Source organism: Arachis hypogaea, chromosome 11 (genome assembly GCF_003086295.3).
Source record: "Arachis hypogaea cultivar Tifrunner chromosome 11, arahy.Tifrunner.gnm2.J5K5, whole genome shotgun sequence".
NCBI lineage: Eukaryota > Viridiplantae > Streptophyta > Magnoliopsida > Fabales > Fabaceae > Arachis > Arachis hypogaea.
The window spans coordinates 73,517,278-73,526,612 of record NC_092046.1 but is presented as its reverse complement, the minus strand read 5'-3'; the positions used below and the strand labels follow the sequence as shown (position 1 = coordinate 73,526,612).

Below are 9,335 nucleotides of genomic sequence, written 5' to 3'. Positions count from 1 at the left end.
TAAAAATTAAAAGTGAAAACAAAAGAAATAAACAGCAAAAGAAAATATTTACAATAACCAATAATAAGGGACACAATTGCAACTCCCCGGCAACGGCGCCATTTTGATGAATTGAAGATTGCTGGTTTAGAATTCACAATAAATTCTCGTTGCAAGTATAGTTTCTAAACCAAGCAATCATCCTTTCATACAAAAATTTGGTTGTCACAAGTAACAGAACCCAATAAAATTGATAACCGAAGTATTGAAACATCGGGTCGTCTTCTCAAGGAGTTGCAGGGCAGTATGATTTGTTATTGGTTATGGAAAATTGTATATTTTTTGGTTTTTGAATTAAGGAGCAGGTAATTTAAATGACATGAAGAATAAATTAATAATAATAAAATCTCTTGGCAAGGTATAAGAAATTGAAGTCCTATCCTAATTATCCTTATCAGGTGTGAAGAGAATTGGATTCAGCTCCCACTTTTAATTAACCCTTGCTAAACAAAGGAAAGTCAAGTAGACAAATTAATTTGATCCTCAGGTCCTAGTCAACTCCTATGGAGAGACTAGAGTTATTGGAGTACAAATTAACCAGCAAAGAATTCCAATTTCAATTAACAGCTGAGTTTGATAACTCAAGTGTTATAAATTACTCAACCAAAGTCAAAAGGAGAAAATAAATCTAAATTGAATTGAAAGCATCATAAATAAAACAATCATTAATCTGAAATACCTCAAATTGCATTTAAACATAAATTCAAGTCCTAACATGGAAAAGTTCATAAGCCAATTGGGCAACATTAACAAGTGAAAGCATTGGAATAATTAAAAATAGAAGAGAAACATTAATTAAAGGAAAATATTGAACCTATGATTAAAGAGAAATAATCCTAAACTCGAGAGAAATCCTAATCCTAATCCTAAGAGAGAGGGGAGAACCTCTCTCTCTAAAAACTACATCTAAAAACCTAAAATTATTGATTATTCAGTTGTTCTACGTCTCTCCTTTGATTCATCCATTCTCTGACTTATATTCTGTGTTTCTGATTTGGATTTGGGCCGAAAAAAGGGTTCAGAAATCGCTGGGGGCATTTTCTGCAGATTCCTGTACGTGGCGTCTATCACGCGTCCGCGTGGGTCACGCGTGCGCATCATTTGGGAGTTGTCCTTGTCATGTGTACGCGTCGGTCACTTTGCGCCAGCGCCAGCGCTGTGTGCGCGCGCACGCCGGTGGTGCACTTCTAACTCTTGGGCCAGAAACCCGAGAGTCATGCCCACTTTTTGCCCATCTCACGCCAGACACCCAGGCGACCACGTGCTTTCCGCCTGCACCCCCTTCGTCCATTGACACGCAAGCGCACTGTGCGCGCGCGCGCCGATGGCGCTATGTGGACTCCCTGGTACAAAAACCAGAGAGTTATGCCACACTTGTGCCCAGCCTGTGCCCACACCAACGCGTCCGCGCACTGCGCGCGTCCGTGCCGGTCGCCAACTGAATCAAGCACGCGCTTGCGCACTGTGCGCGTCCGCGCGCCTGCGCTACATGCCAGCTCTGGTATAAAAACCAGAGACTTAGGCCAACTTTGTGCCAGTCCTGTGCCAAGGGCACAGCTGTACTCGCGCGTACGCGCCAATGATGCGCGCGCTTCCCTCGATCTACCTTCACTTACGCGCCAGCACACTGTGCGCGTGCGCGTCGATTGCGCAAATCAGTTTTAAAGTTGCACGCCCTGTTCTGTCCCTCTCCGATGAGCGGATAATTTATACGCTTTTTGGCATTGTTTTTACATAGTTTTTAGTATGATTTAATTAGTTTTTGGTATATTTTTATTAGTTTTTTAAATAAAAATCACATTTATGGACATTAATATGAATTTATGTGTTTTTCTGTGATTTCAGGTAATTTCTGGCTGAAATTGAGGGACTTGAGCTAAATCTGATTCAGAGGCTGAAAAAGCACTGCAGATGCTATTGGATTCTGACCTCCCTGCACTCGAAATGGATTTTCTGGAGCTACAGAAACCCAAATGGCACGCTCTTAATTGCGTTGGAAAGTAGAGATCCAGGGCTTTCCAGAAATATAGAATAGTCCATACTTTGCTCAAAGATAAATGACGTAAACTGGCGTTCAACGCCAGTTCCATGTTGCATTCTGGCGTTAAACGCCAGAAACAGGTTACAAGTTGGAGTTAAACGCCCAAAACAGGCTACAACCTGGCGTTTAACTCCAAAAACAGCCTAGGCACGTGTAAAGCTCAAGTCTCAGCCCCAGCACACACCAAGTAGGCCCCAGAAGTGGATTTCTGCACTATCTATCGTAGTTTACTCATTTTCTGTAAACCTAGGTTACTAGTTTAGTATTTAAACAACTTTTAGGGATTTATTATGTATCTCATGACATTTTTAGATCTGAAATTTGTATCTTGACGGTATGAGTCTCTAAACTCCATTGTTGGGGGTGAGGAGCTCTGCTGTGTCTCGATGAATTAATGCAACTATTTCTGTTTTCTATTCAAACACGATTGTTTCTATCTAAGATATTCATTCGCACTTCAATATGATGAATGTGATGATCCGTGACACTCATCACCATTCTCAACCTATGAACGTGTGCCTGACAACCACCTCCGTTCTACCTTAGATTCAATGAGTATCTCTTGGGTTCCTGGCTCATGAGTCTGATCGCCTCTCCTGACAACAGAACTTTCAGATCCGTGAGACCAGAGTCTTCGTGGTATAAGCTAGAATCCATTGGCAGCATTCTTGAGATCCGGAAAGTCTAAACCTTGTCTGTGGTATTCCGAGTAGGATCCGGGAAGGGATGACTGCAACGAGCTTTAAACTCGCGAGTTCTGGGCGTAGTGACAGATGCAAAAGGATTACTGAATCCTATTCTAGCATGATCGAGAACCGACAGATGATTAGCCGTGCGTTGACAGCGCATTTGGACCATTTTCACTAAGAGGACGGGATGTAGCCATTGACAACGGTGATGCCCAACATACAGCTTGCCATGGAAGGAGCCTTGCGTGCGTGAAGAAGATGACAGTAGGAAAGCAGAGATTCAGAAGACAAAGCATCTCCAAAACTCTAACATATTCTCCATTACTGCATAACAAGTATTTATTTCATGCTCTTTTATTCTTCGTAATTCAAACTGATAATCATAATTGATATCCTGACTAAGAGTTACAAGATAACCATAGCTTGATTCAAGCCGACAATCTCTGTGGGATTCGACCCTTACTCACGTAAGGTATTACTTGGACGACCCAATGCACTTGCTGGTTAGCGGTACGAGTTGTAAAAAGTGTGATTTACAATTTCGTGCGCCAAGTTTTTAGCACCGTTGCCGGGGATTGTTCGAGTTTGGACAACTGACGGTTTATTTTGTTGCTTAGATTAGGAAATTTTTTTTTTTGGTTTAGAGTCTTCTATTATTGTTTTTGGTTAAAATTTTAAAGTCCTTATTTTATTTTTCTAAATTATTTTCGAAAATTTTTAAAACCAATAACTTCATGATTTAGTCTTCTGTTTGAGTTTAGTTTCATATTCTAAGTTTGGTGTCAATTGCATGTTTTTATTTTCCTTTAAATTTTCGAATTTGTGTTCATTGTTCTTTCTTGATCTTCAAGTTGTTCTTGCTATTTTTCTTGTTTGATCTTTAGTTTTTCTTGTTCTGTGTCTTTTCTTGTTTTTCTTGTGCATTTTCAATTTATCATTATTCAAAAAATTTATATACATTAAATACCTTTTTTAAAACACGTTAAATTTATAGCTCAGTTGGCTAGAGCATTGTGCTTATGTTCTTGGTAATTAGGTATCTTCCTTTTAAAACTTTTTCAAAAATAATTTTTCTTTGATTAAATCTTGTGTCAAACTTTTAAGTTTGGTGTTCTCTGGTTATTTTTCTTTAATTTTCGAAAATTTATTTTTACTTTTCTAAAAGTTTTAAGTTTGGTGTTCTTTTTATGTTCTTGAGTATTTGAATTTTATTATTGTTGTTCTTGTGAGTCCTCAAGGTGTTCTTGAGTCTTCTTTATATTTTGATCTTAAACAAGGAGCATTAGATCTAAAAATTTTATGTCTTGTGTCTTTTGTGTGTTCTTCTCTTTCTTCATAAAATTCAATATATATATATATATATCCTTTCCTTTAATTGCTCATAATTTTCGAATTCATTGGGTTGATTTGGTCAAAATTTTTAAAATCATATCTTTTTCAAAATCTTATCTTATCTTTTCCAATCTCGAATTTTAAAATCATACCTTTTTCAAATCTTTTTAATTAATTACTTATTTTAATTTTCAACTTCCTTTTTATCTATTTTTCTAATTTTTGAAATTATAGTTAATTTTTTATTTTATTTTATTTTATTTTCCTTTTAATTTTTAGTATTCAAAAAATAATAAATAAATAAATAAATTTTTTTATTACAATCCACATCATCTCCCTTTCTCCATCATGGATCTAAGTGGAAATGAACCGTCTAGAAGGACTCTGGAGTCATATGCTAATCCCACTACTGCTGTATATGGGAGTAGTATCTGTATACCTCCCATCAAAGCAAGCAATTTTGAGCTAAATCCTCAGCTCATTGTCATGGTGCAGCAAAACTGCCAGTATTCTGGTCTTCCACAAGAAGAACCTACTGAGTTTCTGGCACAATTCTTGCAAATTGCTGACACAGTACGTGACAAGGAGGTAGATCAGGATGTATACAGGCTGTTACTATTTCCGTTTGCTGTAAAAGATCAAGCTAAAAGGTGGTTAAATAACCAACCCACAGCAAGCATAAGAACATGGAAACAATTATTAGACAAATTCCTGAATCAATATTTCCCTCCAAAAAGGATGACACAGCTAAGGCTGGACATCCAAGGCTTTAAACAAGAGGATGATGAATCCCTTTATAATGCCTGGGAGAGGTACAAAGGGATGATAAGGAAATGCTGATGCCAGGGCATTTTGGCCAGTTTCACTGACCTTTTCTTTACTATTTTTAGGGTAGTTTCATGCATTTCCTTAGGAAATAAGCTAGTTTCGGGTAGATATTCACTTACATCTTGATTCAAGCATACATTGTGCATTTTACATGATTTCATGAGGATTTTGCATGAATTTAAGGACAAATTGGACGTTGCATTTCCCATGACTTGGACTAGAACTTTGATGCACTTTATTGCTTAATTTCAGGACAAAGGAAGCAAAGAAGAACCACATTAGTGGCTACGTTAGTTGCACTAACATTAACACTAACGTGGAATGGGAGTAACTTGCAAAGTTAATGAGAAAAGTGATTGCCAATAACGCTCTCGAAGCCATCATTGCCCACGTTAAGAGCCACGTTAACTAAGTTAACGTTAACTCTAACGTGGAAGTACAGAAATAGAGCCAACGTTAGTGACACTTAACATTATCACTAATGTTGAACCAAGATCATGAGTGGCCACGTTAGAGTCCACGTTAACCTAGTTAACGTGGCCTCTAACGTTAAGAAGGAAGGGGGGAGCCAACATCAGTGACACTTAACATTGTCACTAACGTTGGCCAAAGCACATTAAGCCACGTTAACCTAGTTAACGTGGAAGCTAACGTGAAGGAACAAAGTGGTCGACAACGTTAGTGACACCCAACATTGTCACTAACGTTGGAAGAACACAAGCCCCCAATGAGCCACGTTGACTCCCACGTTAACCTAGTTAACATGGAAGCTAACGTGAAGAAAGAAGGTGATCGCCAACGTTAGTGACACCCAACATTGTCACTAACCTTGGAAGGAGCCACACATGCCACCATGAGCCACGTTAACTCCCACGTTAACTTAGTTAACGTGGAAGCTAACGTGGATAAGGGAAGGATGAGCCAACGTTAGTGACACTCAACTTTGTCACTAACGTTGGAGATGGCTAGCAAGGCCACGTTAGAAGCCACGTTAACCTAGTTAACGTGGACTCTAACGTGGAAAATAGGGGCAATTTGGAACGTTAGTGACAATGGTAAGTGTCACTAACGTTCTCGAAGGATGGCAGGCCTACGTTAAAAGAGCCACGTTAACTAAGTTAACGTGGGCTCTAACGTAGGGAAGGGGGAGGCTTCTCAACGTTATTGGGAAAGTTGAGTCCCAATAACGTGTGCGAAGGACATAGTGGAAACGTTAGTGGCAACTTTTGTAACACTAACGTTGAGGTTAACGTGGCCTTTAACTTTGGTGAGGAACGTTAGTAAAAAAAGTGATTGTAACTAACGTTCTCGAACCCATATTTTCACTGAACGTTAACACCACTAACTTCCTGAGCCAAAGCCTCTGCCCACTTTATACTTTCTCTCTGCAAGTAAAAGCTAAGCCCAATGAAGAAGAGAAACTGCTTCCAACTCAAGATCCAAAGGCCCAAGACTTGAAGAATCAACTTGAAGAACAGAAGAGTAGTATATATAGGAGTATCTTTGAAATATTTTAGAGAGTTTGAAATTATAGGGAGACTCTTAGCACAAAACTACTCTCTGTATTTACTTTCTCTGCACTTCTAAGTTTTCATTATGTATTCTCCATCTTTGTTTTCATTTTCCAGAGCTATGAACAACTAAACCCCTTTCATTGGGTTAGGGAGCTCTGTTGTAATTTGATGGATCAATACTAGTTTTTATTATTCTTCTTCTATCTTTTCTCTTGATTTTACTTGAAAGCTTTCGATCTTCATCCAATTGGGTAGTTATCTTGGAAAAGAAGCTATTCATACTTGGATCTCTTCTGAACCTTGAAAGAGGAATGAAGAGATCAAGCTAGAAATGCTTTCTCATGCTGGACCAAATTGGGTTTGGATGGATATGTGACTATAATCCTCTCAACACTTGATTTGGGAAATGCATGTGGTATAATCAGTGACCATACTTCATCTCTTCTCATGAGCAATTGACCAAGGAATTGCCTATTGATCAAGATTTGAGAGATTGAATTACAAGAAATTGTAATTCAATCACTTAAGATTGCCAAGGAGATCAATGAGTGCATTGATTGAGGAAGAGATGAAAATGAGATTGATCTGGAGAATGCAACATCTCCTAAGCCCAATGAACTCCCCAATTCTGATCTTACCCATTCTCTTTAATTTCTGTCATTTACATTTATGAGCAGTTCCCCCATTTCCATTTAAGATTCTGCAATTTACTTTCTGCCATTTACTTTCCTGCCATTTAATTTTCTGCACTTCTCAACTCAATTTCTGATTTACTCAACTAGAACATTCCTCTAATTAAAGTTGCTTGATCAATCAATCCTTGTGGGATTCGACCTCACTCTATTGTGAGTTTTTACTTGACGACAAATTCGGTACACTTGCCGAAGGAAATTTGTTATGAGACAAGTTTTTCGTGCATCAAGTTTATGGCGCCGTTGCCGGGGATTGATTGTGCATCAACAATGATTAGATTGGAGGATAACTAGATTGAGCATTTTATTTTTGTTTGATTTAAATTTCTGTTTGAGTCATTTACTTTCTGTTTTAGATAACTTCTTCCCTTCCCCCTTACTTTTTCTTTGTTATTTACTATTCATCTCACTAACCCACTAACTGTTTGATATATTGCATCACTCACACTAACAGTAATTCTGACAGATATACTTTCTGCACCTATTCTCTTTGCTTGTACTTGTTGGTTGTATGACAGGGAGAAGAAGCGGGGCTTCAACTTCCTTTGATTCTGAACCTGAGAGAACCTTCCTTAGACTAAGGAGGGAGGCAAGAGAAAAACGTGTAGTTGGTGGTGATAAAGAGGAGGAACACTTTGAGGAATACTTTGAACCAAACATGGAAGAAAACATGGAAAACCATCATGAAGAAGAGGCTCACAACCATGGCAGAGGAGGTCGAGCAAATCATGCTGGGGAGGATAGAAGAGTTTTAGGCTCTTACATCAATCCAAACCCAGGAAACTGTGGAAGTAGCATTCAAAAGCCAACCATCCATGCCAACAATTTTGAACTGAAGCCACAGCTCATCACCCTTGTGCAAAACAACTGTTCGTTCGGAGGAAGTGTCCAAGAGGACCCAAATTAACATTTAACCACCTTCCTGAGAATATGTGACACGGTGAAGTCTAATGATGTTCATCCTGACGCCTATAGACTGCTCTTATTTCCATTCTCACTCAGGGATAAGGCAGCCAAGTGGCTGGAGTCTTTCCCAAGGGAAAGCTTGACAACTTGGGAAGACGTGGTGAACAAATTCTTAGCAAGATTTTACCCTCCTCAATGAATCAATAGGCTGAGAGCTGAGGTCCAAACTTTCAGGCAACAAGATGGTGAGACTCTATATGAAGCATGGGAGAAGTTTAAAGACTTAACAAGGAGGTGCCCACCAGATATGTTCAACGAATGGGTGCAGCTGCACATTTTCTATGAAGGGCTTTCTTATGAGTCAAAGAAGGCCATAGACCATTCATCCGGAGGATCTTTGAACAAGAAGAAGACTATTGAGGAAGCCATAGATGTCATTGAAATAGTAGCAGAGAACGACTACTTCTATGCTTCCGAAAGAGGGAACACAAGAGGAGTAATGGAGCTAAACAATGTAGATGCTCTGCTGGCCTAAAACAAGCTCATTACCCAGCAGCTGGCTGACCTCACCAAGAAGATGGAGAGGAACCAAGTAGCAGCAGTCTCCACTTCATCAACAACCCAAGAAGGAGTGAATGAAGAAGCAGAGGGTAGTCAGGAGCAAGCCAACTACATTGGGAATTCACCTAGGCAAAACCATGATCCATACTCCAAGACCTACAACCCTGGATGGAGGAATCACCCAAACTTTGGGTGGAGAAATCAACAAGACCAAAGCCTTGATCAAAGACGCCCAAATCCAAACAATGCAGCCACCCAACACTTCACATCTAGACCATATCAACACCCCCATAAAAACACCTCCCCACATTCATATCATGGCCAGAATAACCCTACTCAGCCTGACCTGTCATCATTTTATGAAAGAATATCAAGGATTGAGAATCTACTTGAAGGCCTAAGCAAGGAGATTCAAGACAACAAGATCTTCAAGGAGGAAGTGCGAGCCAGTTTCAAGAACCAGGGAGACACAATCAAGAGGTTGGAATCTCAAGTAGGATATCTCTCTGAACAAATTCCCAAACCCACAGATGGATTTCCAAGTGACACAGAGAAGAATCCGAGAGGTGAAACAAAGAAGGTAAGATGGGAAGATTGCAAGATGGTCACTATAAGTGATAAGGAGACTGAGGACAAGCCAAGCAAGCTGTCAGAACAACCTGAAGATACCTCAGTAGAGGAGGTGGAAAAAGATTACCAAGAACTAGAAATCTCAAAACAGGAGTTGCTGAGA

The 9,335-nt window shown here is 39.3% G+C and overlaps 1 non-coding gene across 1 annotated transcript; it reads right to left on the bottom strand.

The window, feature by feature from the left end:
* Positions 1–8,246: 8,246 nt before the first annotated feature.
* LOC112725381 (small nucleolar RNA R71) lies at positions 8,247–8,353 on the bottom strand. The gene has a single exon (XR_003164492.1). It is a non-coding gene; the product is annotated as a small nucleolar RNA R71 (small nucleolar RNA).
* Positions 8,354–9,335: the final 982 nt, after the last annotated feature.